Below are 27648 nucleotides of genomic sequence, written 5' to 3'. Positions count from 1 at the left end.
ATAAAGATTATCTAAAGAAATCTGTGTGGGTTGTTCTTTGGGTTTTGGTTGGGTCCAGGTTTTTTTTTGGGGGGGGGAAGGGGAGGGAAGAGGGGGAGGTGCAGGGAAGGAAGGGATTTCAGAGCCCGTATTTGGAGCACTCATAAAAGCAAAGTTGCCTTGACAACTGTAGCCATCTTTATACAGTAATTCTCTTTGAAGAGTAGAAGGCTGTTTTAATTCCTCATTTTTCTTCTCTGTCTACAAGGAGATCCCCTCCCACTCCCAGGTAAGATTCTGTTGTCATACACTAGTTTTACTTCAGTGTATACCCAGAGTACAGCCTGTTCTCGTTGACTAAACCCAGAGTTTTAATAGATGTTATTTGACTTTTAAAAGCATTTCATATTAAGATTTTCAGATTTAATTGACAGATATTCAATTTCAAAGTCCTACTCTCCTCTTCATAAATTGCTAATAGTATTTTATCCTAAACAGAGCTAACCTAATATACAGATGAAACTTTGTTGTCATTTCAGCTGCTCGGAGCTCTGGGCTGTATATAATTGCTCTCTTCATTTTACAGTTCTTCTGCTTCAGATTAAACTTTTTCAGGATGTTGCAATGCCAAAACACACGTTCTGACAGGAAACCAGCATCAAAGGTAAAGGGCTCACAGACATCTTTGGTGCTTTGAAACTGTAGGAAGAGAAGTAACTGCTTAATTTACAACAGTTATTGCAGGGGAACAGAGGAGAGGAAGAATAAAACTCTGTGACTGAGGGACTCAATGATGCTCAGTGCCGGCACATCAGTGCCACAGGAACAGGCACAGGCTGCCAAGAGAGGTGGTGGGTGGATGTCTCATCCATGGGAACACTGGAGGTCAGGTTGGACAGGCATCTGAGCAACCTGATCTACATGAAGGTGATGGACTAGGTGGCCTTTAAAGGTCCCTTCCAACCCAAACTGTTCTGTGATTCTCCCTGTGGTATTCTGAATATCCTTCAGATTGAAATAAACCAGTTAGGGAGGGAAATTCTTTTCAAAATAAAGATAAGCCAAATAAAATAATTCATCATGATAAAAATTGCTTCATGCTGGGGGCTGGGAGGTGTATGTGTGTATGGCTTCCTATAAGGAATTAGAATTTTTCAAGGAGAACAGACATTTTTCACCAAACCTTTCATGCAATTTTCCACTCAGTAAAAAACGCTTTTCATAGATTGTCTTTAAATAGCTCCAGTTACAACAACAGTACCCACACATCTTCCTGCTCACCTGGAGTATGAAGAAATGGAGGTATAAATTTATAACAGAAGAATAGTGGGGATGTATGTTAAATCATGCAGACTCGACCCTTCCTGCAGCCCTCCCCAAGGAATGAGCAATGGGCTAAGAACAGCAACTCTTGTTACACACACACAGGTCCCTCAAACACAAAGCCAGATGCTGCATCATGGGACGTGGGCACACACTTCCTTCTCCTCCACCTCCAACACCCAGTGCCAGCACTCTCAGAACAGATTCATACAAAACCTGGCCCTTTCCAAGTCAACATACGGAACTGGAAATTCAATTTCCTCAGTTTGAAGGCTTAAGGCAGACCCTTGTGGGTTAGTCAAGGGAATTAGGTGGCACATATGGTTTAGAAGGGATATTCCCCCCACTGGCACCTGCAGCTAAACTCACCCTGTAGGGCACTGCTGGATCCCCACGTATTGCTGGAAAAAAACTGTGCAGCACCAGTTCAGAATGAAGCCAAAGTAGATTTGTGTGTGTGTGCACATGCCTAAACACAGACAGAAAAGCAAACATAATCATCAAGTACATGAACTTGAAATATAGTTTTAAAATGCTCGAGAAGAATTGTAGAATGTCCTGGTTAAATACCATTTTTGTTCAATGAAATATTTTGTTGCCATCAGATTTTGAATACGCGGAAACTTATTTATGGCTTTTTTTTTTTTCTCTCCACAGTTAAGAAATTCATGGGCAAATATTCCCATTTTTCCATTTTCAAAATGATGGATTTTTCTTTAATTGAAATTGTTATTTTTGGTGAATAACATATATATTTATATTTTGATAATCATTTTTAACCGCACTTAAAAATGCTTGAAATGCAGACTGATCCCTAATGAACTGGATACCCATATAAAAGATTTATTTCATTTTTTTTTTAAATAGGCCTTTTTCTAGGATCAGTTCTTTGGTCAAGTGACAAGGGAATCCTTAGGATGGCCTAAGACGTGACCCACTGACTTGGATGTGTTGAGTAATCCACTACAAGCCCCGAGTCACTTGGAGCCTCAGTTTCCCTCATTGTAAAAGGCTACAACTGTCTTTAAAAAGCACTCTGAGGTCTGCAGATGAAGCAAACCATACGATAATTGCCATCAATCAGAGCAGCATCCAAGCAATCAACAGCAAAATGTGGCTCATCTCCCAGATTAGTATCTGGATAAACAAAGATAGAAACAAATAATCAGACAGGAGAAACCTGTTTCCATAGGAATCACATGTAATAATGATATTTATTATACTTCTGGGAGGATAAAAGGAAATAAAGATGAGTGGACACACATCTAGCTTCTCTTATAGAGTTGTATCTTGTGTGTAAAATCAACTGGCCCCTATTCCTCCTACTCAGAGGAATCTTTGATAATTCACATGTGAAATTAAAGGCATCTTATTTATTCAGTTATTTATTATTCTCTGTAAAATGAGTTAGGAATTTGTCCCTGTGAATAATGTTAGCCATAATAGTTAATTTACTCCTATTCATTGGCAGTAATAAAAATGTACAAGGGGATGCAGAAACATTATTATTTCTTGCTTGAAGTGCCATTTCATGTGGTGAGAAAAACATGCTAATATGCTGCAAAGTGCTACAGGAATTTAGTTCTCAAAGGAATGGTGGTATTAAATGTATTCTGACAAGAAGGGGCTTTGGAAGGGAAACATTTATCTTCATAAAGTCATTAAATTTACTGAGCAGCACCGCATTCTTACTGCAATCTGCTCACTCCATTAAAGGCAGAGCTGTGGAACAGTCTCTTCTGTATGAGGAACATTTAGGAAATATCTACATTTTTGAAAATTGTAATAATGGGGGAAAAGAATATTCAAGGAGGAAGAAATAATATGTCCTTCTTTAAAAAAACCCTCTGCATTAAAAAAAAACCAAAAAAACCCAAAAAATGAAACCAACAAAAAAACCCCAAATACCAAAAAATACAAACCCATGAAAAGCCTCAGAAATTGCTGCTCATAAAGAACAAGTTTCACTGCCTACCTCTGGAAAGAAGCATACTGTAGGGGAACTCTGAAAGATAAGACTTCAAAACAGTGCAATGAGGGCTAATGGCTTTCAAGGCATTGGCAGCACATCACTGGCATGTGAGGGATGCTCAAAGTAAAGGGATGGGAAGAGCAGCTTTGCACATTCGTATGTGGTCTGTAGCTACCTGCTCACGTCCACACTTATGGCAGTGAAACGGAATTGGAGTCCTGAAAGTTGGAGATGCTCCTCTCAGCGTCATTTCCCATGCAGTTGGTTACTTTATTTCTCTTTGTCCTTGATAGTTAGATGTATTTTAAGTAAAAAGATAAAATCTCTGTGTGTATTGCAGTGCTTCAGTAACATTTTGGGTGAAGCACAAAGTTCAGACAACCCAATCCAAAAGCCTGGGTCAAAGTCACACCACAATAATCTGCACAATTGAATAAACAAGCCCTTCCTCCAGAGGAAGCAAAATTTTCTCTGGACAGGAGAAATCTAGAAAGGGTGTTTTTAGAGAGACCTCAGCACTCTAACTCCAAAATGAACACAGTCCTGAAATTAGCTATGCCTCAGATGTGGAAATTGTTGCATGAAAGGCACCAGAACCAAGACACACACATTATTCTTTTGTAGCTCCCTCATAACCTCATTAATGACCTCCAATGCATCCACTGGAGAAGGAGACTACCTGTGCATGTTCTGACTATGGCAAACATCAGGAACAGAAATATTACAGTCAAATATGACAGTAATTCTGTTAAACCATATTTCTGAACAACAGCCAGAGCCATCAACATCATTACTGCAGGCTTTGTACATCAATATCACAGAGTGCCAAAGCTCTCTGGGAATTCATTCAGAAACAAAGCAGCACAAAACCATAACATAAACACCACAAACCCACCTGCCCTCCTAACCACAAAATGACATGGCATAGAGAAACACCTCCACAAGAACAAATGCACAAGTATCAGAACAAGAACATCATGCTCAGTATGATTGAACCTAACTAAAACCAAGGAAGACCAATATTCTTAATGCTTTTATTCACTACAATGGGGATTATCATATCTCCCCCAACTGATTTTGTTATTATCACACCCACAGTTTCTCTCAAAAACTCAGAAATGTTTTTGTCTTGCTTGTGAAAGCAAACCAAGATATTGATAGAACCAAGCGATCCCATTTTCACAGAGACTGAATGCAAAAGGTTTCAAGTGGTGCAAGTAAACTTCTCCTCAGCTTTTCCTTTGTGAGCAGACAATCATGATCAGGGCCCAGAAGTCTAAGTAGTAACTTATTTCTGGATCTAGTAGGTTTGAAGAATGACTTTCTAATGGCTTTACACCACAATTCTGCAGATTAGTGTTTGCCCACACTTAACAACATCTGGGTTAAAGGGCTGAACCTCCTGGCTTTGTCCTGTCTCTAAATGTGCCAGATAAATATAGCGGGCAGAAGTCAGATAGCCTGCAGAATAATTGTACAACCATACCAATTTCTAATATACTTGTAGCCAGTTGCAACCTTGCTGTAACACAGAAGAGGAAAAAAAACTACATCAGGAAACCACAGACTTCCCTAATGGGTTACAGTGCATAATTGAGTATAAAGAATAGTTATTGCCTGAACTACAGTTGAACTGAGATTTCCAGCTTCCCTAGCAAATGTTCTGCTACTGCTGCTAAGCTACAGCAATAATTTCTAATTGTGTGGGTTTTAAGTGAAAAGAGCAAGAAATCCTGTTCGATTGGTTACCGTAAACTATTCCTGCCAACAGTACCAGGTCATTGGAACAAGCCCTGGAAATCAGAGGTCTTTTACCTAAATAACAGTAGCAGAGGCTGGGAACTAATGAAGCAGTGCTGCAGTAGCATCACGCCCATTACACAATTAGAGGGACAGCATTGGACACCATGAGATTGTCACACACCTTGCTAATGAACCATGTTTTACACACATTTAATTAATTAATTATGGCTGAAGTCATTCACTGCTAGCCAGCAACTGCTTTATTATACACAAACCTGACCACCTTACTGGAGTGCTAATGAGCTATTAAGTGGGACTGCACGTTACCAGCAATTTTGTGGGAAATCAAGTAATAAGAGATCAAATATCAAATAAAAGAGCTTTTAATCCAAGTGAGATAATTAATTGCACCTCCTGTCTGACAGCTTTCCTAGTACTTTACAAGAAAAAAGAGCTTTCTCATCAAGTTAATTTGATCCTATTGCCAAAAACTTTTTTAAAATTTTGAGTGCCATTTAGCAAGTATGACGGGAATTATTATTATTTACATAGCAGTTTCTCCTTGGAATTCCAATATACTCCACAGACATCACTCCAACACACATGGAAAGAGGGTCAGCAAACCCCAAGAACTGAATAGGCTGGTGAGGAAGCAAAGAAGGCAAGGTTACAGTTTCTGCACAGGAGCTAACTGCTTCACTCCTTTCCCAGATCTCTCATTCATTTCTCAGCCATCCATCTGCTTCTCAAAGCCATGGAGAATATAAAGGTGCAGAGAACTTGCAGTGCACCCTGCCAAAGGCCAGTAAGAGCTGCAATCCTTGCAAGTCAGGCAGCTCCCAAGGGCAAGGCAGGGGAGCAGCGTCAGAGCCTCCCCCAGCAGCGGGGCTTGGTGGGCTCTGCTCAGAACAGGCTGCAGCCACCTTCGTGTCCCCCTGCACTGCTCTGCACCCCCAGCACCTGCTGCCCCTGCACACCCCAGCCTGGAACAAGAAGGCATTTAAGAACACATTTCCTTATGCACCAGCTGGATTTAAACAAACAAACAAACAAAGCCACTAGTAACACCTCCCAAACTTATTTTGGGTGCTCCCAGTTTAATAAAGAATGAATTCTGCTCTGACTTCATTTTTCCCTTTATCATAAGTGTCATAAGACAGTATAGAAGATGATCAGGACATTTGAGGAGGTTTAAAGCAAGCTGGTTTTTGGAGTCAGGGAAATCAATAGCCAAGAAGGTCCCAGCTCAATTTTGGAGCCTAAATAGCATTCTTCTTGGGCTTGTATGTGCAAATGTGTTATAAATCCCTGGGGCCTCAACAGAGCTTTTTTCCTGCAGTTTCAGTCAAATATAGGTTGGCCATGACTTCCATAACATCCATAAACTGTCAAAAGCAATGTGATGAAAGCATACTTTACTTCTCCCTGGGTTCAAAATTAAATGCTCACCATGCTTAAAAGTCTTATCATGTTTTAGTCCACTGGCTCATACTATCATCTCTGTTATCCTTCTACTTCCTTTCTACATGTTTTTTTTCCCCTTAAACCTTCTAGTCTTTCAGCATTCTACAGCCCATCATTAGTTAACTCCTGTTGAATTTTATAATTTGTACTGTCCCTAATTGGTTTGTCACATTCCTATTTCCTTCTCAACCCCTTTCCATTTTCCTACATTCTCGCTTCCTCATGCTTATTTTCCTCCTACACAATCCGTGATATTTATTGATGCTGAATTCAGCCCGCAGGCCAAAAATAATAGTCAGTCCAAAACCAAGTGGCCACAGTTCTTCAGTTTTTCACATATTAATTTCAGAAAAGAGGTTAGATTTGGCTAAATTCCCTCTTCTATATTTCTAGCTACTGAAGAAGCTGCACATACAATAAATATTTAATAGGAAATCCCCTCCAGCTGAATTCAGGCCCCACAGCATCTCATTACCATGTCTTGGAATAGCATCCTCATTGTCACTTGCTTAATTATGCTAAGAAAGAGTTGAATTGTGTGGCTGTTGGGATCAGAAAGTGATTAAATTCACTTGGCAAGACTTTGGGTATCTCATTATGGTCCTCATTTAGCACTTCTAATTGAGTCCATTTTTAATTTTTTTTTTTTAGTTTTCTAGAATCACAATTTGGAAAAAATACTCCCAACAACAGCAAGTATTTCCTTAAATTTTCCTTATTTAATACAAATTCCTGCCATGAAGAAGAATCATGTAAAGATTAAAAGCAATTTGATGGCCTACTGCACCACTAATCCTTTTAAAAGACTCTTACCCTTACAGAAAAGGGGACTGAAACTCCCTAGAGCAGACACCTACTTTCAGATGGAGTTCTCTTTCCTACACATTAACACTTGCTGAGGATCTTGCCCTCTATAAATGATCACAAATGACAGCTTGCTCCCAAGCAATCCCCCTGACCTCTACTCACCAGCAGTTTTTTGAGAGCTTGTCTCCTTATTTCAGGTGGGAGCATCAGCACTCTGAAGGTGAAGATGAGGATGCTGCTGGGCAGGAGATGATGAGAGTATGTATGTAATCTCCCTGTATGAGAGTTGCTACCTAGCTTGCAGGAAATTCAATTCTCTGAAGTAAACCAGCAGAAGCATTAGATATCATTTCAATCACAATTAAGGTGTCAAAAGGCAACTCAAGTGATGCACAAGTGCCAGATATCTGCGCAGGGGGTTAATTTCATCCTAAGAAGTCAGATGACAAGAGAGTGCTCTATTAAAATCAACACACATACAGATTATCAGCAGAGATACAGTTCTCATATTAGTATTGGGAAAGCCTCTTAATAGCATCATAAAACAAATTCTCATTGCAACAGTTATATACAGTCAGAAATAGGTTGTTCACAGACTCTGATTTGTACAAAACTTTCCAAAAACAGCATCAGGAAAGCACACCATTGCAGGTAAGGTCTGTGCTGAGTATCTGAGTGCAGAAACACTGATGAAAGTCTCTCCCTCAGAGTGAGATATAAATAACATACCTATAATCCCTGAAATTAACCATAATCAAAGAATAAAAGATTTCAAAAGTCAAGAATAAGGACTGAATATCTTAGGACTTCTCCCACAAAAAGAAAACAAAGGAAATACTTCCTACAAACATCCTTACCAGTCTTTACAACCAACAGCCACTGAAGTTGAAGTGTGGTTGCTACAACTTCATTTTGCAGAGATGTAGGCAAACAAAGGAAGGTACTTTAAGAAACTCTAGAGCAATTCTTCTGTAAGAATAACAAAAATAAGTGATACAAATGAAACATATCGGCATCCAATAAGGCCTGCACGTGACATTTCTATTTTGTAGATGCAAAAAACAGAGAGGAGAAAAGTTTATGTGACTTTGTTGATGCTTACACAAAAACACCAGTATGACCCTAGAAACAGGCCTTTAATGAAGCCCTTGTCCATGCAGAGCCCTATTGGAAGGCACGAGCTCTGCCTTAAAGTAGCACCATCACTTTTAGTCTGCTCCAAAACCTGCTGTGCTAAAACAGCCAACTCCTCACTCCCAAGCCTCATCCAGAGAATGACACAGAGCAAAGGTACTTAATTTTCCAAAATCAAGTAATTTCTTTCTTTCTTATCCCTGTAGAAAGACTTCTCTTTTGCAGAATCTCCCAAGCACATGATCCCCTTTTCAACAAAGCAAGAAACTTTACAGTTTCCTTCTCTGCAGGTGTGAACCTGTCACAAGAGGGTCAATGTCTGTCCAGCATAGCCGGGGATTTGACCCTTTACTTCGAGCACAATTGCCACAGAAAAGTTTTCCTTCTACAGTACCATAACAATATCCTAAAGACATTCTCAGCTACTGCAAAGCCTGGATTTTGGTAGTCTTACCCAGTTTTGTGAACTTTGAAATATTTACAGGCATAAACATCTCTTCTACCAGGTCTTTAAAGTCTATTCAGAGAAACAAAGGAAGAAAAAGAAATGGCAGAGGAAAAACTCAAAGCCTCAAGGCCAGCATCAGCCCAAGGATTTGTGGCTCTCCTGAGTGCATTTTTTTAGTGTCTCTCTTCAAGCTGGTACAGGAGATTGACTTTTAAGGTTGATGGTATTGATCTAATTCACAGCCCTATACTCATTTATCATGATTCTTTAATCAATAGCCCAGCTACTTAAGATACTGGGAATTCGGGTCCTTATTTATCTAGATGACATTTTGATAGCACCTATCTCCTCGGGGGCTCTTGTCTTGTAGGTCAGCGTTTCATTACACCTCATCTTTCCCCAAGGTGTGTGAGCAGTGGGAAGACATTAATGTTTTCGCCCCAGCTATGTTTGGGTGTGGCAGGACCACATTTTGGACCCCTCAGCAGGTTTTGCCATTGTAAGGACAGATGGATTGGGTGCTGAGCTGGTCAAAGCTGGCATTCTTTTAGCAGAGTCATTCTTATTTTCACCAGTCTGAGCTCTCTGTCTCACAACCCACACAGGTGCCTTTACTTCTAACACAAAAGGAGCTGTTGAAGTTTAACCAAAAGATGCTCCCAAGTACAGCAGGTCTCATTGTTTCATCTCTTCACCTTTTCCTCCCTTAGCATCAAGAGTAAGCTTCAAGAGAGAGCTCACTGTCAGACTCTTCAATGAGAGCTTCAGTTCTCCAGAATGAAGCAGCCTCAAATGTCCCTGCTTTACACAGATCCTCTCCACCATGAAGTTCTATCAAAACACATACTGGCAATAAGATTATGACAAAACCACACTTGTTTATTTAAGCACAAGTTCCTGGTTCAGTTATTCATTTTAAAGATCATTGCTATATTCATGTTTTTTGTTAGGATGGAGGATTTTTGCTTTTCTTCCAGGAAGAGGCAAGGTTAGTTGGCTTTCATTGTAAAAGCAATGCACCTGAACTGCAAAAGACTGCTGAACACCTCAGTGAAAGCAAGCTAAGAATAAACAGAAACCTGCTGGTCCTTCAAGCTGAGAAATAAACCCTCTCAAGCTCTGAGTCTTCAGAGTTGTGTGCTGCAGCCCAGTCCCAGTGTACAGCACTGCATCTTCAGCTGGTGGGAGAGCAGGGAAGCAGCTGCAGTTTCACAGCTGAGCATCTGGTCGTGCAAACAAGGTTTGCATGCCCCTGGCTGAATCTCCTTCAGCTCCTGTAGCATGCAAGATAAAAAGCACAAGCCTTGAATGTGGCTGTGTCATGAATCCCTTCGAAACTTGCCTTTTTCAAAACTGAATTCAAGTGTCTGCACGCCTCAGAGTAACCAAGACACAAATATCCTGCAACTTTTTCCCCAGCTCAGGCCAGCCTCACCAACTGCTACCTAAGCAATTCTCTGACTGATTTCATGCAGACCAGTGTCAACACTTCCTGGTCTCCAAACTCTTCCAAGATCAGTTGAGAACAGAACAGCTTCCCCCAAAAATGGGCTTCACAAGCTTCCAAACCACGAAAAAAATTCTGTAAGTTGCAAGGGAAGGTTTCTGGAGAGAAGGCAAGAGAGCAGAGACAACTAGTTTTCTCATCTCTAAGAAAATTATCTGTAAGATTTTACTATTGTCTATGAGAAACCATTGCTCTACAAAAGAACCCCAAACTTCCTAAAGCTTCCTTTGATTGGATAAGTTTTAAACAATTATAATTTACAAATGTAAGTGCATATACAAGGACAAAAACGCTGTCAGTAGTGCTGCTGTCATTCTGAGCATTACTTTGTTTTGGAAGTAATTCCACCTGCTGCAGTGAGGTTTCTCAGAAAGCACAGTGTTACTGCAATCCAGAGCTGTGGGATTCCTTCCTCTCCCCCATCTCTCTCCTGCTACAGACATGTCTTCTGTCCAGTGTGGTGACTGTACAGTGAGTGTCTGTCTGGCTGCTACTGAGTTTTCAATATGTCACCATAATGGCTGTGTGCCACCACAAGGCTCACTCAGTACCACTGCTCCCTCGTCATTATGAAGCCTTCCTATCCCATAATCTTCCCTGCTCAGCCTCACTGTTAATTATAATCTCACAGCAACAGAAGGCAGGATTATGTCCACCAAGGTCTGTAAAGTTACAGTGGCACAGTATGGTCGTGCTGCATCCAATCCACATGTGCCTATGAACTTCAAGTCATTTGCATCTGAAAAATAGATCTGTTGCTTTAGACAGAAGAGCAAATACAGTCACTTCCCACTACCAGAGTTTCTCTAAACTCACCGTAACACTGTGGATGAAATCTAATCCTGTACACAAGGTCTTCACAATCCCTTCCACCATTTAAATAGGTTTATCTATGAGGGAAGTGGTGCCTGAACCTTCTGCTGACGTAAAGGGTGAATTTCACCAGACTACTTACCCAAAGCCATTGCTTCTCAAATCAGTCTAACAACTACAGCTGCTCCCTGACACGCAGGGAAGTGCTGTCTTTTAGAAGGGCTGCTGCAGCTTGTATCTCAAAGGCAGAATAAGTAATGTGGGGTGACAGATGCTTTCAGAGCTGTTTTTGCATTGTAGAACTTACACAGCACATACATAAATATATCTACTACACATGCAAAAAAGACTTTATTTACACATTTCCTTCTTGTCATATTTAATTCATACCCGCATACACTCAGTCTGCTACGTTCCAACTTGGCCAAATCCTTGTTCACCGAACTATCTTCCCTCAGCACTGCAACATCCTAGGGGCACACAACTGAGGGAAGAGGGAAAGCCTATTAAGTGATGAGGATGCAGTATTTATAAAAATTAAAATGTGAGCTGGGTGTTTGGGAAAGAATGAAAAAAATTCAAGAGCTGCATTGAAGTATGCTGAATAAATTTAAAATATTAAATCAGGGCCTTAATTACTATGTCTCTAATCTCATACAGTCACACTTCACTTTGAGGCAATTTGTGATTAAATAATAATACTTTAAGGCAAATAACAACACTTGGCACTTTTATAGTGCCTTTTGCCTAATTAGTTTGGGATTAGTTCCTTCACATTGGGTATGGGGCTTTGAAGATATAAAGTGCTAAGTATCATTATGACCTGAGGATCTCAAAGCATTTTACCCTACGCATTAATTAAGCCTCAGAGCACTCCTGTGAGGTAGGTAAGTATCCTTCTGCATTTGGCAGGCCCAAATGGAGAGAGCCTTGGCTAGTGTTTTCAAACTTGCTGGCACATTCTGGAAGCACTTCTGCGCCCAAGCTGCTTTCCTGAGCTGGGCACTCCCATGGCCCTCAGCCAGAGCAGTGCCCACATGAGCGTCCTCACATTTCACTGCAAGGCTCCCGGAGCAGACAGCTCTGCAGGGATGGCTGGGCATGCCCAGAACTGCTGGGAAATCAGATCACTGCTTAGGAAAAAGCCATTAGAGTTCATTCCCACCTGCAGGAAGCCCAGTGAGAAAGCTATCCTCAATTTCTTGCTCAAAAGAGTGAAACTGAAATATTGCAACAGCTCCAATCCAAGGATTTCTGTGCTGGAGTCAGACACAAAGTCATGGCCCCCACTGTAGGTCATAAAGCCCTCAGACCCTCTCAAGAAACATGAGTTTCTTTTCTTTTGTTTGTTTCCTCCAAACACCAAAACTCAAGAGGCAGGCTAGGGATCACAGGCTGTTACCAAAGCAAAAAAAGAGGCAACTCATTTCCTTTTAGTTCATCCATTATGAAAACATAAATCAGCAATAAGAAGCTACAAAATCTTCATTCTATTTATAATTAATATTGTACCTGAAGCAGTCACCTGCAGAAGAAAGAGGTTTGAAAGGATTTCAACTTACTTTGATAATTAAGGGTATTTAGTGTCCTTTAAACATAAAGTTTAAAAGAGAGGAAATCCACAATCTGCCTGAATGTTCTTAGTTCAACAAAGTCTTTGAGTTGACAGCTAATAATTAATTAACAATGAATGGTGTCTTTCAGGCTGTCACGGTGATTGACACTATCATCTTCTGAAAAGTGAAAGATTTGTTAATGTGGCAGACTACAGTCTGGGAAACATTAAAGCTTCACAATTCCCACTGCTTTCAGCTAAACGCTTGACATGACAGGTTACCAGCTTGAGAAGAGGAGGAGGTGAAGAGAACAGCAGCAACCTCTGCCGGTGGAAGCCTGGCTTCCCCTCCAAGCACTCATCATTTCCTTCAGAGATACAGGAGAAATTAGGGAGAAAATCCAACTTGCTGGCAGCCGGGTCAGCAGGCTGGGACTGGAGGGGCCCTGCAGATTCACTGGAAGAGCTGCTCCAACCACCTTCCCTCCACCGGGATTACTCCACCTGGCAGTGTGACTCTGGATTTATCCCTGTATTCACCAAATAAACACCCAACAGCTGTCTAGGTTAGTAATTGAGAGCTCATTTTCAATTATATGTATTTGATGATTTCTTTTTAAATCCTACTTTTACAGACACTGCCAAAACCAATTAAATTCTAACTTAAAACAACAGATTAACTAAGCAGCAAAGATACTTCATTTTAGTAAACAAGGAGTTCTGCCATCTCTCCTCCTCAGTGTTGCTGTTGGCTACCTTGGATCCAGCTTCATCATCCACCTTCCTCTGCCTCTTGGCTCTCCTTATGCTTAACTCAAGGACAACTTCTGTACTGATGAGCTACCTCTGCTTATTGTCACCTATCTCCCTGGTATCACACCTGCAGGTCTGGCTTGACTCTCCTGCTGCAGAACCCTTGTTCTACAATGCCTTTATTAGCACTCTGCTTTCTCCACCCCTATCCCACTTCATGACTGTCAGCTTTTTCACAATTCAATTGCTTCACATGTCCAGTACACAGGAAAAACTTTTGGTTTCAGCCTCCTCCTCACTGCCTTCCTTTCCATTTATAAGATCTCTCTCACTCTTTCTCACTTAAGATCCAATTTTCCGAGCTTCCATCCCAGATCACCTTCATTTACACCACATCAGTTCAGTTCAGAGAAGAAAGCAGTTCCAGTAGAATTGTGGAGACCAGAATTACCTGCTCCTTCAGCTCCTCTGGCATGTCTCTAACGAAGTCTGCTTTTCTGATAAAAATAAATCCACCTCCACAATTTATTCTTTATCCATACAGGCTTTTGCAAACTTTCTACCAAGAAAAAGAAAGGACACCAGACTTTTAGATATTTGAATGTCTTACTCTTTCTTCTCCCTTCCCTTTTCCCATTAGACATAGAAATTACTTTGCTTCTGCCGCATTTTAGTTCTTCAGGAATTGTTCTCATCCTCATCCCATTTCCTATTTTCCTCTGTGTCTCCTTACACTCAGCATTACCATATTCAGTTTGTCCCTGCTCAGGAAATCTCCACAGTGACTCTGCTTGCTTCTCCACCTGTTGGTTCATCCCTACTCAGTCTTTTGCTGATTCTGTCAGCATAATGCTGAGGGGATTCCCCCCTGCTTTTTCACACAGGAACCAGTCAATCCTACTGTAACATCAACATTCTTCTCTCTGGCCTTCCGAGCACAATTGTTCCCCAATACCATTCCCTCCCAAATCTTGTTGCAAATACCTTTTTTTGAGTTCAAGTCTTGCTGTTCTTCCCCTTCCTCCTTCGGCTCCCCCTTCTCTATTATTTATGAATTGCTTGCCTTGAGTTTTAAGGCTGTTCGTGATTTACTGACACATCCCATTTCCTCTCATCTGCTCCCAAGATGTCAGTTCTTGCCTCCAATCAGCCCTTGGCACCAAACTTCTCCATTTGTTGCTTTTTAAAATCAAGCCTTTTTTTGCTTTCTTTTCTTCCTTCCATGTTGTCCCCCCACACAGGAAACAACCTAAAAATTATTTCATTCTGCTTTTCAAAAATTTTCCTTTCCATTAATGCCTGCAAAGAAACTGACAACAATAGATCACTTTTTGCTCAGATCTCTTCACTTAAAATATTGTTTCCTTATACTGTTTACACTGCTGCCTACCAGGAGTGGTCAAAATCCCTAAGTGGATCTTCTAGTTGCTATAGAAATATAAATAACAAAAAGAACTTAGACTTAGAGTAGGCAAAGTACACACAATTTATACCAGTTGCTCCTTGCAGAGAAAACTCCAGAGAGCACCTGCAAATAAACTAACAGCCCCACATGCCTAGCAGGCTTACATGCCAATATTGATGATGGAGATGCCCAAGCTCTATACATTAGTTTACCATCCTCCTTCAGGTGTTATTTTCTTTCTTATTTCAAAGAAAGAAGTGAAGGGGAGAGATGGGGGAGAATGTTACAAGACACCCCCCCCAATATACAGCCTCTCCGAGGATGAAACTTGGGGAGCCTAGCATTAAGCATGTTCAAACCACTGTGAGCTAACAGATGCACAAGAGCACAACAACTTGACTTCTGTGGGACTCCTGCAAGCACAGTCTGCTTAATAAAGGCCTTAATTAACAACTTTGCAAAGGACAATGAGATTATAACAATTATTCACTGCAGGCAGCCTGTTTTTTCATCCTCCAGTCTCCAGCATTTGCTTTAGCCTGCATTCCAGATAAATATTTTATTCTGTGCAAGCAGAAGGTTCATTATGTAAGTGACAAAGAGAAAGCATCAATTGCCATACACACAGATCCTAATGCACCTGGTTAATGTAGTTATAATATGTCACTGCAAAACATCTTGTCAGCATTTTGTAATTAAAAAAGAAAAGCTACTACAATAATAAAAGCAATGTATTTAACAGAGACAAATATCACATGTAAGATGATCTTCCACAGCAAAAATAGACATTACCAAAGCAAAGCCTTGATAACCTTGCCCTACATACTCCGGTACCCTCGAATGCTCTTTGGCCCATAAAAAACCCTTTTCCTCTCTACAATAGCACTATTCAGATAAGTAACACTGACCAACCTACAGGGCTGCAACATTTTTCAAAGGACAAAAAGTGTTTCTTTCCCATTGAGTCAGCAGGATATTTATTTCCTTATAACAAAGAGTTTTCTGAACTGCTGAGAGATTTGTCAAAACGGAATCACAAGTGATACATTAAACAACCAGAGGGGAGAACTTATTATTAGGCATTAAAAGAGAAAGCTGCAAGTTTACAAAAAATAATAGGACTGTGTATTTGACTTTGTAAATTCTCAGTTAATGAGAAATCAAACATGAAAGGCAAACATTTAATTGAGAGTAAATTTAGTCATTTAAATCACAGCCACTCACAATCCTGCTGTCTTACACTTCATAATACACAGCAAAGGACAACGGGCAGGGCATAAACACATGCCTGCTCAGAGCTCTGGAATATGCTGCAGTTATTTAAATACCACTTAGAAAGTCTATTCTGGTGGTTTGATATTACGAAAATGCCAGCTCCCTGCACTGCAACCCAGCACACAACAAAAGGCAGGGCACAGCACTGGCAGCAGCGCTTCCTGTGGCAAGGCAGCACCTTTCCTTTTCCAGGGACACACCTGGCTCACAAGGTGGGAAAGCCTCATTGCCTTCCTCCAGCACCCCTGGGTGGTGAACTGCAAACGCCCAACCAGTCACACCCAGTGGAGTTTAAGATCTACTCCAGAAAGAAGGAAAGGTGGGTTTACCTTTTCACAAGCCAACCATATCAAGCCTACACCCCCGATTGCAGCCATGAAAAGGGAAAGGCACAAGTAAATTTTGTTTCCTCCATCAGTCTGAGTATCACCTCCTGTATTTTAGTAAGGCACAACACGATACAGGCAAGACTTCACTGTACACATTGCTCTGACACTGCTGCCTTCTTGCTGCCACAACTCCAGAGAAAGAGAATTAAGATTTGCTCATTCTTGAGCTTTCCCCACTAGCTAAACTAAGCACCTCCCTGCTCAAGCAGCCCTGTATCCAGGGTCCACTGGGGGCATTAAGGTTTTCCTGCACAAGCTAAAGCCCCCAGGAGTCTGCTCAGGCTTGCACCCAGGAGCCTGGTGTCTCCACGTTCAGGGCTTGCTCTCCCCTAATGATCCTGACTTTCCTTAAAGACTGCAGAGCACTGGGAAAGGCCTCCTGGGCCACAAGCTTTCAAAATCACAGTACTGGAAGACACCCCAGAAGGCCATTTAGTTCATCTTTCTATTCATGGTGAGATGAACTGTAAATATGGTATTTGCTCTTAAAGGTCTCCAGTGATGCAGCCATCACAATTTCCCTGAGAAATTGAAAAGGGATGTCTCCCCTTTTCACTGTCCTTTCCAACAGTGAGGGTTTGGTTTTTTTCCTTCATATTTAGCTTGAAGTTTTAGCTTCAGTTTAAGGGTGTTACTTCTTCCCCTCTCTCCAAGGACAAAAAATATTTTTAAAAACCACAAGTTTAAGGACAATAGTGCACCTATTATATAGAGAAAACAGTTTGCATAAGCAAAAACCATAGACCTACCTTCTCCCAGATTTGACCTATTAGTCGCTAACAGAAATGAAAGAGTTTTTTAGAATTAAAACCTCTTTCTTCTTTTCAAAACAAGCACTATGTGATATGGGAACAGGATAAGGATCTGAGAGAAGAGAGAAGAAATACAAAAGTGATTCAAACTTCGTCCTCATATTTCCAAATGCCTATTGATGGTAAGGACACATGCATATCTTAGTGATGGAGAGGAAGATTAGCAATAACAGAACTATTACCATTATTTGAACAGTGTCTTTTATTCAACATTAAAAAGGGACTCCTCTCACCAATTCAGAGTTTCACTCTCTGTGGTTGGACCATGCCCTGGATTATCACACATTAACACAATTATCCTGCAGGCAGTCAAATGTAAGCCTTCCTCTCCTTTCCTGCTCATTCTTATGTACATCCATGGTGTTTCTCTCTAATTTGGTACACCCCAGCACAAGCAGTTCTTCATCTGTTACTGCAATCAAGGCTGGAGGATAAAACAAAGAGAAAAACCAATACTGGAACTTGAGGAGAACCAGTCTGTGCCATGAACATGTATTGAATGACAATACAAGAAGGAGTGTATTGGTATTTACTGCAATCTGCCCATGGCCAGAACAGCTGAATAGTCCCTATTATATGTCTATTTTAAGTGTTTTATGAACTTTAAAATGGCATTGATCAGAATATATAGGCTATTTCAATCCAGAGAAGATTCATCTAATACAATATTAGTATGTGGCAGTTGGAAACATTTCCCTGCTAGGGACTCCCTCTATCCTAGATGCTTTACTTACTCCAAGGACATTTCCTAAATGGAATGCCTGGGGCTTTTGGGGTTTGTTTTGGTTTTGTTGGGGTTTCTTGTTTTGGTTAGGTTTTTTTGTTGGTGGTTGGGTTGGTTTTGGGTTTTTTTTTTTTGGGGGGGGAGTGTTTTGTTTTAATTTTTTTTTTATTCTATCATCTCTCCACAGCAGCAGAAAGTTAATCTTGACTTGACAAATGCAAAAGCTTAGACAAATCACAAACACACTATTCAGCATGTCAGGCTTACAAAGAAAGTTCTGGTTCTATCAGATTTCCACACCACATACAGCTGCAACATTGGCTTATATTACTAATCACTTGCAGTATTTGTGTCTTGGGTTGTAACAGATGGTGTTTGTGAGGCATGCAAAAGCTTCAGATAGCCAAATGGTACAGCAGTTGAGATAAGGAAAAAAATCCTCACAAAAAAATACCCATCCCTACTGCGGAGGCAGGAATGTGAGCAGTGTTTAAATTATTCCGGGTCTCTGCAAGCACAGTGGACTTACAGACTCTTAACCCTAAACAGGACTAGAGTCAACCTTTCATATTTCATTACCCCAGTAAATCCACACAATGCCAGCTCATAGATGAGATGCACAGAAACACAAGACAAACCACAACATAGAAAAGTTCTGTTCTTGACACTTCTTAGGCCTGGGCTCCAGATTGCTCCAGTACAGCTCAGGTGTAGTACACAGGTGTTTTGGCAGCATCTCAGTTCTGATGGCAAAATGCAGTACCCCATATGCTAGGGCACTTCAAAATTCACCAGGGACGCCCTGTTAATGCAATCCACTCAACTGCAGAGAGCGCAGTAATCTGTTCTACAGTGACCCAATGAGTCATAATTCTCAGTGCTGAGCTGTTGGCAGGTAATTTTTAGGGGACTTATACAAGCCTCCACCTCTGGGGAACTATTTTCAGCCATGAGCTTTTTTGTCTACATGCTGACATGGCTTAACAGACATGGAATGGATGAAGGACACAAGGCACATCTTCACACCAGCACTTAACTTCCTGACATCTCAGGAGACCTCTTGGCAGTTTCTTGTGTTTAACAAAGAAAGAAAGAAGCTAAAGCCCAGGGCAGCTGCCAGTCAAGACCACCTAGTCTTGTTTTGAGATGAAAGAATAGAGACAACAGAACTAATTTCTGTCAATGCTTCCCTGGATTCAAGGTCTTTCTAATAGCATTCTCAAATAATACAGTTAAAAAATCATGACTGCCTGTTGCCTGGGGTTAATAATCATTCAACAACATAGTATGAGTATTAGATGGGGGAAAAAAGCATACTTCTTAACTAAAAATTGTGGCTGATACTGGACCTTTTTGGATTACAAAAAAGCCCTCCCCCAATTTTTATTGTTCACTCTTTATCTTTCTTTTACACTAAAAATATAGGAACAAGACAAAGATTAGTTTTTCTTCATTCAATAAAAGAGAATGCCTCTAAAAATAATTTGGAAGAAAAGTCCTTTTATAAAACTTTCAGAAGATACTCAGACCACTGCTCAATACCATTATGCACAATTGACTCACATTACATTGAACACAGCTGGGATCACTTATTTCTCTATTTCTGAGGGGTTTTAGCACTGAAAAACCAACCTGCATTGCTTTTAGAACTCTTCCAACATACAGGCTTCAGATTCTCTCACCACTGGCTAGTGGGCTTGATTTTATGGTGATATTCATGCTGCCTTTGCTTTTAGAGCTGCCTAGTTTTGTTTAAATGATGATAGTATTTAAGCACAATGCCAGCCTGAACAGCCCTTACTACAGGTTTATATGACCTTGACATGCAGCAGCACTGACATTTATTATCAGTGACACCTGGATGATACTTTTGATGTCTCACTATCAAATTTGGAACCACTGAAGAGAAAAAGATCTTACTATTACACTTAATTGAAGCAGGACTTGTTCCACAGAGGGATGCCCAAGAACATCACTACAGAATCTTGTTACTACAGAACTCAAAGCACAGAAAATTAATACAGTATTAAAATAATATTAAAATACAGAAAAATGTGCTTGACTGGGACACTTCAGATGATGCAGAGCTGGAAGTGGAACATGACACTCATGAAGGATTTATTTGAGCACCCAAAAGAACACACCTGATCTCTGTGGTAGCAAAACTCCAGTCACCTGCCCAGATAATCAGCACTTGCCTTTCTTTCTCTGCATGTCAGGCCCACAAAGCAATCAGTCACTTGATGCTTCCGTGAGTGCTTTCAAAGCATCTGATCCTGAAAGCAACAATGCCTCCTCTCCGAGAGGCCAGAAGAGAGTTGAGATAAACCTCAGCACCGCACAGGCTGGTACACCATGTAGCTCTATTTGCTCCTGCTGTACCACAAAATTATGGAAGAAGTCAATGCAAGTGGGAAAAAATGGCTCAACATATACAGCCCACAGAGAGGCTCTCAATAAACCCAGTACCTACTCCTACAACAGGCAGAACACTCAGGCAACACTTCTGTCAGTCATGTCCTCCACTGCTACCGTTAGTGACTGAGTGAGCATATAAAATTTGGGTTGAAAATCTCTCTACTTGTAGAACCAAATGTGGAAATAATCTTTTGCCATAGAAATAGACCAAATATTGGCCTGAGGTTGTTGCAGATCTGAACTGGAGACTTTCCTACATGGCAGAATCTTGCAATAGACACATCAGCATCTTGGGAGTACCAACCACTAGAGACGTAAAATCACGTGCTATGGGAACACAAGCTACATTCTTGGTATTATTAGACAAAATCCTGGGTAATTTGATCTCTATTAATGGTTAAAGTAGGAAACAGCTTCCCAAAGAGGCAATCAGTCTTGCTAAAGTACATGAGCATAAACTGAATCAGAGCTTCAGAAACTCACTTTACATTTTATGTAAAAATAGAAAAAGTAATATATGCAATAGAGCCATTAAAATGCATGTGCATTTGTGTGCAAGTTCTCTTTCTTCTCTTCCTTTCCTCCCCAGCTTGATAACTATATTGTTGATAGGAATAAAATATCAGCCTTTACTTGTACACATACCCGAGATCTTGTAAGCCATTACAACGTGTTTTTGAGATTTGCCACTTCACTGCTCTATAAAAAGCTTCCTGAAAAAGTATTAACAGATGGCCTCTTACTCTCTGAGACTGTTCGCAATACACCAGATGGCAACCTGAAAGAGAAAATCCAACTTACATTTTCAAAACTGAAAGAAATGTGACAATATCCTCACAATAAATATACAGCATGAAGGTAGCAATAAATGATCCGTTTGAAGCAAACTGGCTTTCTTTATTTAAGTAGTGAATCCAACCCTCACTTTAAAACATATTGCAGAATGCTTCATATCCAATGCTGGAAGTAATTTCTGATGCAAGCACAAAGTTTGCTTTAAATGAGCAACAGATTTATGAGAGGCAAGGTTATTTGAAAGAGTGAAAAAATGGCCCCATAGCCTTGGGCATTAAGACTTTCTGTACTGGCTCGCTGGTATCTGGTTTGTGTCCGAGAACTAGTCTGTAAATTGCAGCATTTTTGCTATTAATGTTAGAAGTATTAAACCCAACTTGCCAGTCAGGGTCTTGTTAGGGGAAGCCAGCAACTCTTCCAGATCCTTACTGTTTCCAAGCTTTCTGATTCACCTGCCAGAGAGCAGCTTAGCTCAGCTCAAAAGACCTGGAGAGCTCTGCAAAATACAATCAGCCTTTCTCAGTGTCAGTGGCTATTCCTTGGGGCTGGGACTGCCACTTAGATGAATCAGGGTATCCTTCAGATAGAGGCAGTAATCCCTTCCCCACAGCAAGTACCACTGAAAACAAGGACCACTGATGGGGTTAGACATGCCTTCCAGCACACATCAGGAAACCCCAAAAAAGATGTCTTTGTATCTGCACAGTATCAGTATGATGGGGCTTCTTTTCTGGATAAACTTTTGAGTTGTTGCTGCAATTTCATTCATTTCATCCTACTCCTAATTCCAAGGTCACAAGATATTCTTAGGAGATTGAAACAATTCTTAAGGGGAGGGCAGGTAACTTTCCAGCTCTCTCACACCGTGGATCATTGTAATTGTTCCTAGCAAGTTCACCTTTCACATGCAGGACACACCTGGAAAGCCCACTGATTTCTTCCTCCAAAGCCTCTCCAAAGAGGCACCCAGGGATCTGGCAGTAGAAACACAAATGCCTACACCTGCCTTCATGGAAATACAGAGTGATCTGTTGTGCAATCAGGTTTTCAGCAGAATTCCCTACTGAAGTCAATATGCCATAAGCACAAAATTGCCTGTAGGACAAATTATAAAACTACAAGCTAGACAGCTGTCCTACCCTTGCCCATAAAAGGGAACCCACTCTATAAAACTGCTATTTATTATTAATAATATAAAATATTTATCATTATACCAGATGTATGAAAATTGTCACAGAGAGAGTTTTGCTCTTTGCTTTCACATTGGCAACAAGCCCATTTCCAAAAGCTATAAACAATAACGAAATTAGTCTATGGAGATAAGACAATTACAGGACTAAAGCTGGGCTTTCTGAGGCAGTGTACTACCACAGATCTAAAAGACCTCTTTTGTTAGTCCAAGACAGTGGACTGTAAGAGCAGATTGGAGAGTTTTAGGGAAAAGGAGAAGAAATCTGCTAAGTTTCAACCTACAGATTCCACCTGGAGCTGGAACAACTCATTCCCCCTAAAGCAAACATCAGCTTAGTAGTCTGCTAATATTGTACAACTTTATCATTTTCTGACTAAACTATGGATCCATAATGGTAAAAACCATACTATACAAAAATTAATCTTCAAAACAACACAGGATAAAGCAACATTCCAATGGGAATATTATTAATTTTTTCAGTTGTTATCCAAGTCACCAGTAATATGCTAAAGCAGCAGTGTTTAAACGGTCTTTTACACCTGACAAAAAAGTCTGGTTTTGGATCTTGATGCTGTCCACTTTGGAAAGTGATAGTATCACTATATGAATAGCTCATCCAGTTCCCACCTGCTGCTCATCCACTTCTGAAATCTGGCCAGGCTACCATCTTCACCCTGGCACCAAAATACTAATGCACATCCCTAACTGTACTTCTGCCTCCATACAACCACCACACTCCTTGCAAAGCCACTGGAAAATTTCAGACACATTGCTAGGAAAGGGAAGGCAATTGCCTTACTTTGATCCATCTTTTTCACATAGGTGCCAAGTTCTGCAAGACAGGAGATGTGTCTAGAGACCACTCACTCCTTCCTGTTCTGGCCCTACTCTGACTTACTGGTGAGCTCAATCAACAGGAGGAAAGGAAAAAAAAAGGTGTTTCCTGTTGGGTTATCAAGCTAGAAGCGGTTTCCAGGGAACCAGACACGCACCAACAGAAGGGCAGAGCCAGCCAGCTGTGAACAGCAGCTCAGAGGTGGGACAGTCCCTGCTCTTGGCAGCTGGCTCAGTCACAGCTCAAACCTCCCCCCTTGATGGTTTGTACAGTGTCTGGCACTGAGAACAGGAGATCTGAAACACTGAACATTTTCTAGGAAAAAAACCCAAACCACAGCACCACTTAAACTAGAAATCTACCTCTGTCATTTGAGTGAAACAATGCAAATCTGTTAATCCCAGTGGCTTTCGTGCAGCCACACAAGCAGAGAACTTGATTTACTTTATGAAAGAGGCTAAAAAAAGCAGAGTTCCCATTATATTTCATTTCCCCAACTCATTCAATGATCAAACGCATGAGAGTCCTCGATTCTACCCCGCGAGCTCGGGTTTCCACTTTAAACCTGCTGCAATGACAGGGTGTAACTGATGATGACGGGCTGTCACCATTCACTCTGGAGCTGGCAGGCTGCAGGGGAGCGCTCTGCCAATGTACAAGCTCAAGAAATAGAGATGCCAGACCTGAAGAGATGACTGCTCTGGGCTTTTAAAAGCACTTGAACTGTTCAGCGCCCAGTCAGTGACTGCTGGCTGTGAAGATCTTTTTGCCTTGCTGGTGCTAAATAGGGAGGTGCTGGTATTGCACCAAGTGGGTCAGGGTTACTGACCAGGACATCGAAATCATGGCAGTGCAAGACGGCCACAGGAGTGAAGGTGCTGTGCAGCCCAAAGGCTGCCTGGCAAGAGAAATGAGGAAAAGGACACATCTTTACAGCCTGATCCCCGTTCTAAATATAACTATTGTTAATAACATCCTTAGAAAGCTAAATACCATCCCTCAAACTCATCTCCATGTCTTGCACGTAACATTTCCAAGGCATAATCATTTCTTAAAACCAGCCACTTTTATACTAATGCATTTTGCTGCTCCAGCACGAGAGGTACCTGTGCTTTCAGTTCATAGCAAGAGCCCCACTCACCTGGTTTTATTTCTTTAAATTTTCAGTTCAAGATACACAGGGAGTTTTTTAATGCCAACACGACTTTACATTCTCACTATTCAACAGGTTCCCTATGAACTTATCCATACAGATAGTATTTTTTTGGAATACTACTTTTGGTTCCACTCTTACTAACTGTAGCATAAATCATAATATATCTTGCAAGTGTAAAAGTGGTTTGAGGGGAGGAAACAGGACTTGAGTAAAAACACAATCGAAATGCCTTGGCCTAGGTTTCTTTCTGCAGGGGAGAAAAAAACCAACTAAACTGGCACAAAAGGGCTGGAAAACAGAGATTTCTCCTTCATAAAGACTCAGAGCACATCTCTTAGGGGTGCAGTATTCAAACAGGAATCAGCATTTTAGCTGGAGACAAATGCACTAATCACAGTCATGGACACAACTGAACTAAATGCCTCAGCAAAACCACTCAGTAATGGCATTAGTCATGATAAAGGAAATTTGTATTTTTAGGATAAGACATACTCAAAGAATACAAACAGAATCCTTTGTGCCTGCTTTTACGAAGAAATGATGCAGAGTATTTATTTGATCAACTTGCTATTAAAATGGCAGCACAGCTCAAGACATCCTTTAAAGAAATGTGTCTGGATGAGAAAGCTACTCCATAAATTGCTTTTAATTGTCCAGTTGACCAATTCCTCTACCACTGAGCAGAAAGAGTTCAGCACGGAAAAAAAAAAATAGAATTGAATGATTACAGAACAACATGGTTATTTTTAAAGTAAATTGAAACAAACAAATCTCTATTTTACCTTTATACATTCCTAAGCCTGTCCTTTATTAAATAGTGACTGAACTATTCTACACTTGAAGTTGTAAGGACACAAAAAATAGGACTCTGAGCCTATCTATGATCTACTTTTAACCATCTCTGCTTCAGACACTGATTTTCTCTTCCAAGCTAATTAGCTAGCCCCGTGAGGAGAAAATGCCAATGCAGCTAAAGTGACTATATCAAGAATTAGCAGTAAAAATTTCTAAAAATCAGATTTATTTTCTAAACTACATATCACACCAAAATTTACAAATTACTACATAAGACCAAGTGATATTAAAAGGGGGATTTTTCTTATTGTTTAAAATTTGGAAGCACTGCTTCCAACATGCTTCTAATACCAAAAAATAATTTTAAAAATAGAGAATAGAAGCACTCCACTACTCTTATCCCATAGCTGTATGACTTATAGCTGCTGCTGATTAATCAAATCACAAGTCTTTATTTCAAATGCAAAATGAAATGTTTAGTGGCAGCTAATATCCCAGAGTTTCTGTTTTTCAGGCTTCTGTTCTTTGATGTGTTACTGACCTCTAGTCGAGAAGCTCCGGAATTACAGAGCAGAGCCGCTCCCACATTGCGGATGGCATCGGAAGAACTGGTTCAAAATCCTAACAAAGCAGGGCAAATCCAGAGGAATCCTGCTCCTCCCGGCTGTGGGCTCGAGGAAGAGGCGATGCAGCAGAGCCAGGCACTGTCGGTAAAGCAGAAGGAAGGTTTACACGAGGTTTGTGGGCGAGACTTTATGAAGAACATTGTGTGTTTGCACTTCCCAGTTTTTAACTTTAATGTCTTGTGACTCATTTAAACCTCTCAGGAGAAATGAAATATTATTGTCTGTAATCAAGGATACAAGAAATTTTGAGAAATCCAGACCTGGCTCTTCTTTTAAACTAAAAAGTAGCAGAAAGGGTTTGAAGGGAGAGGTGCAAGCGAGATGTGGGAGCCTTATGAAGCCTAACTAGCACAGAAATTCCATCCTGTGCTCCCAAAACCTTGGCACGTTCACCCAACACATTCCTGAAAAGTGAATGACTGACCTTAAAACACGGAGCACCAAGACAGTGTTTTTTCTAGCAGAAATGAAATCCTGCTGATTAGCACTCGGTCCCCCACTCACGCAGGTCTCTTCAGCCCACTGGTTCTTTGGTGGCACTAGTACTTGTGCCACAGACTTCTGGCCTTGACTCAGAAGAGCATTTTAAACTCAAACTTAGTTAACACACTTTTTTGTGTGTTTTACTGACTAGGAATGTACTTAAGTGCATGGCTTAGTGCTCTACTAGGCCAGGCCCTCACTCTATTTGATAAAGGTAAATGAAGGTTAGCACTTACTCCTTTCACAAAGTGAATATTAGAAGAATCCTTAGACAAACCGTCCCTTATTAAGGCAGTGAAAAATTCACGTCTCATTTGCATGGCTTTATATCAGAAAGAACATCATTGCTTTAACAGAGCAACACGGAACAAATACAGAAGATACTTGGGTGTTTCCACCAAGTATTTTCTTGGAAAAGAGTAATTGCAAGCAAGAGGAGCAGTTATAGAAACAAACAACCCTCAAAAGAAATGAGGGTTTGCAAATTCTTGAAACATGAAGATCCTTTTAAAGAAAAACCCATCACAGCTTCCCTGACCAGAATGCTATACCTCCAAAATAAATAGCTTTAATCTCTGCTAATCTTATTTCAGCAAAGAAAAGCTAAAGGTGGTGACAAGAAAATTATTATTCTATCAAGTTCAATAAGTCAATCTATTTTTAACATCCCTGATCTTGATTTTATTTAGTAAAACAAGGTATCCAAGTTTTCCAGCAGAGCAGATAAAGGAAAAAGATGAGCATCCCACAGCTGCACATAATGAGGGCTCCTGAAGTAATGGATCACATCCTTCTTACTGTGAAATATTCAAGAGGGCTCAAGTGAAAAGAATCATTTCCTTCAGCAAAAGATCAAACTCACTTTGAAAGCAGGAAAATGTGGGAAGTATTAGGCGAGGCTGTAGGTTCAGTCAAGGATAGGTATTATACACTTCATACCTGCCAAGATTTGTCTTCTAGGAATTATGTCCTAATTCTATTACCAGGAAAATGTTTCAGAAAAGGCTCTGTTCTTCAAAGCTGGAATAGCAGAGACAGAGATCAAAACAAACTTTTTCCAGACATGTGATTAATATTTGCCCTCTTATTAGGAAATTTGTTAAGGGAAAAAAAAAAAAAAAAAAAAAAAGCCCTGCTATATTTAGATGCCAGATTTTCTAGTTTTCCTTCCTGCATTTTTCCTAGGTTTAGGTCCTGCCGGCCAGTTTCATCGGGGAGCCGGTTCTTTCCGCTACAGGTGACGAT

The 27648-nt window shown here is 40.6% G+C and overlaps 1 long non-coding RNA gene across 1 annotated transcript; it reads left to right on the top strand.

The window, feature by feature from the left end:
* On the top strand, positions 1–27509 carry LOC108447454. Its single transcript, XR_001863021.1, has 3 exons — positions 1–268; positions 7486–7546; positions 25809–27509. It is a non-coding gene; the product is annotated as an uncharacterized LOC108447454 (long non-coding RNA).
* The last annotated feature ends 139 nt before the right edge of the window (positions 27510–27648 follow it).

Source organism: Corvus brachyrhynchos, unplaced genomic scaffold (genome assembly GCF_000691975.1).
Source record: "Corvus brachyrhynchos isolate BGI_N302 unplaced genomic scaffold, ASM69197v1 scaffold346, whole genome shotgun sequence".
Taxonomy (NCBI): Eukaryota; Metazoa; Chordata; class Aves; order Passeriformes; family Corvidae; genus Corvus; species Corvus brachyrhynchos.
The sequence above is the reverse complement of the archived record's forward strand: the minus strand, read 5'-3'. Positions and strand labels throughout refer to the sequence as shown.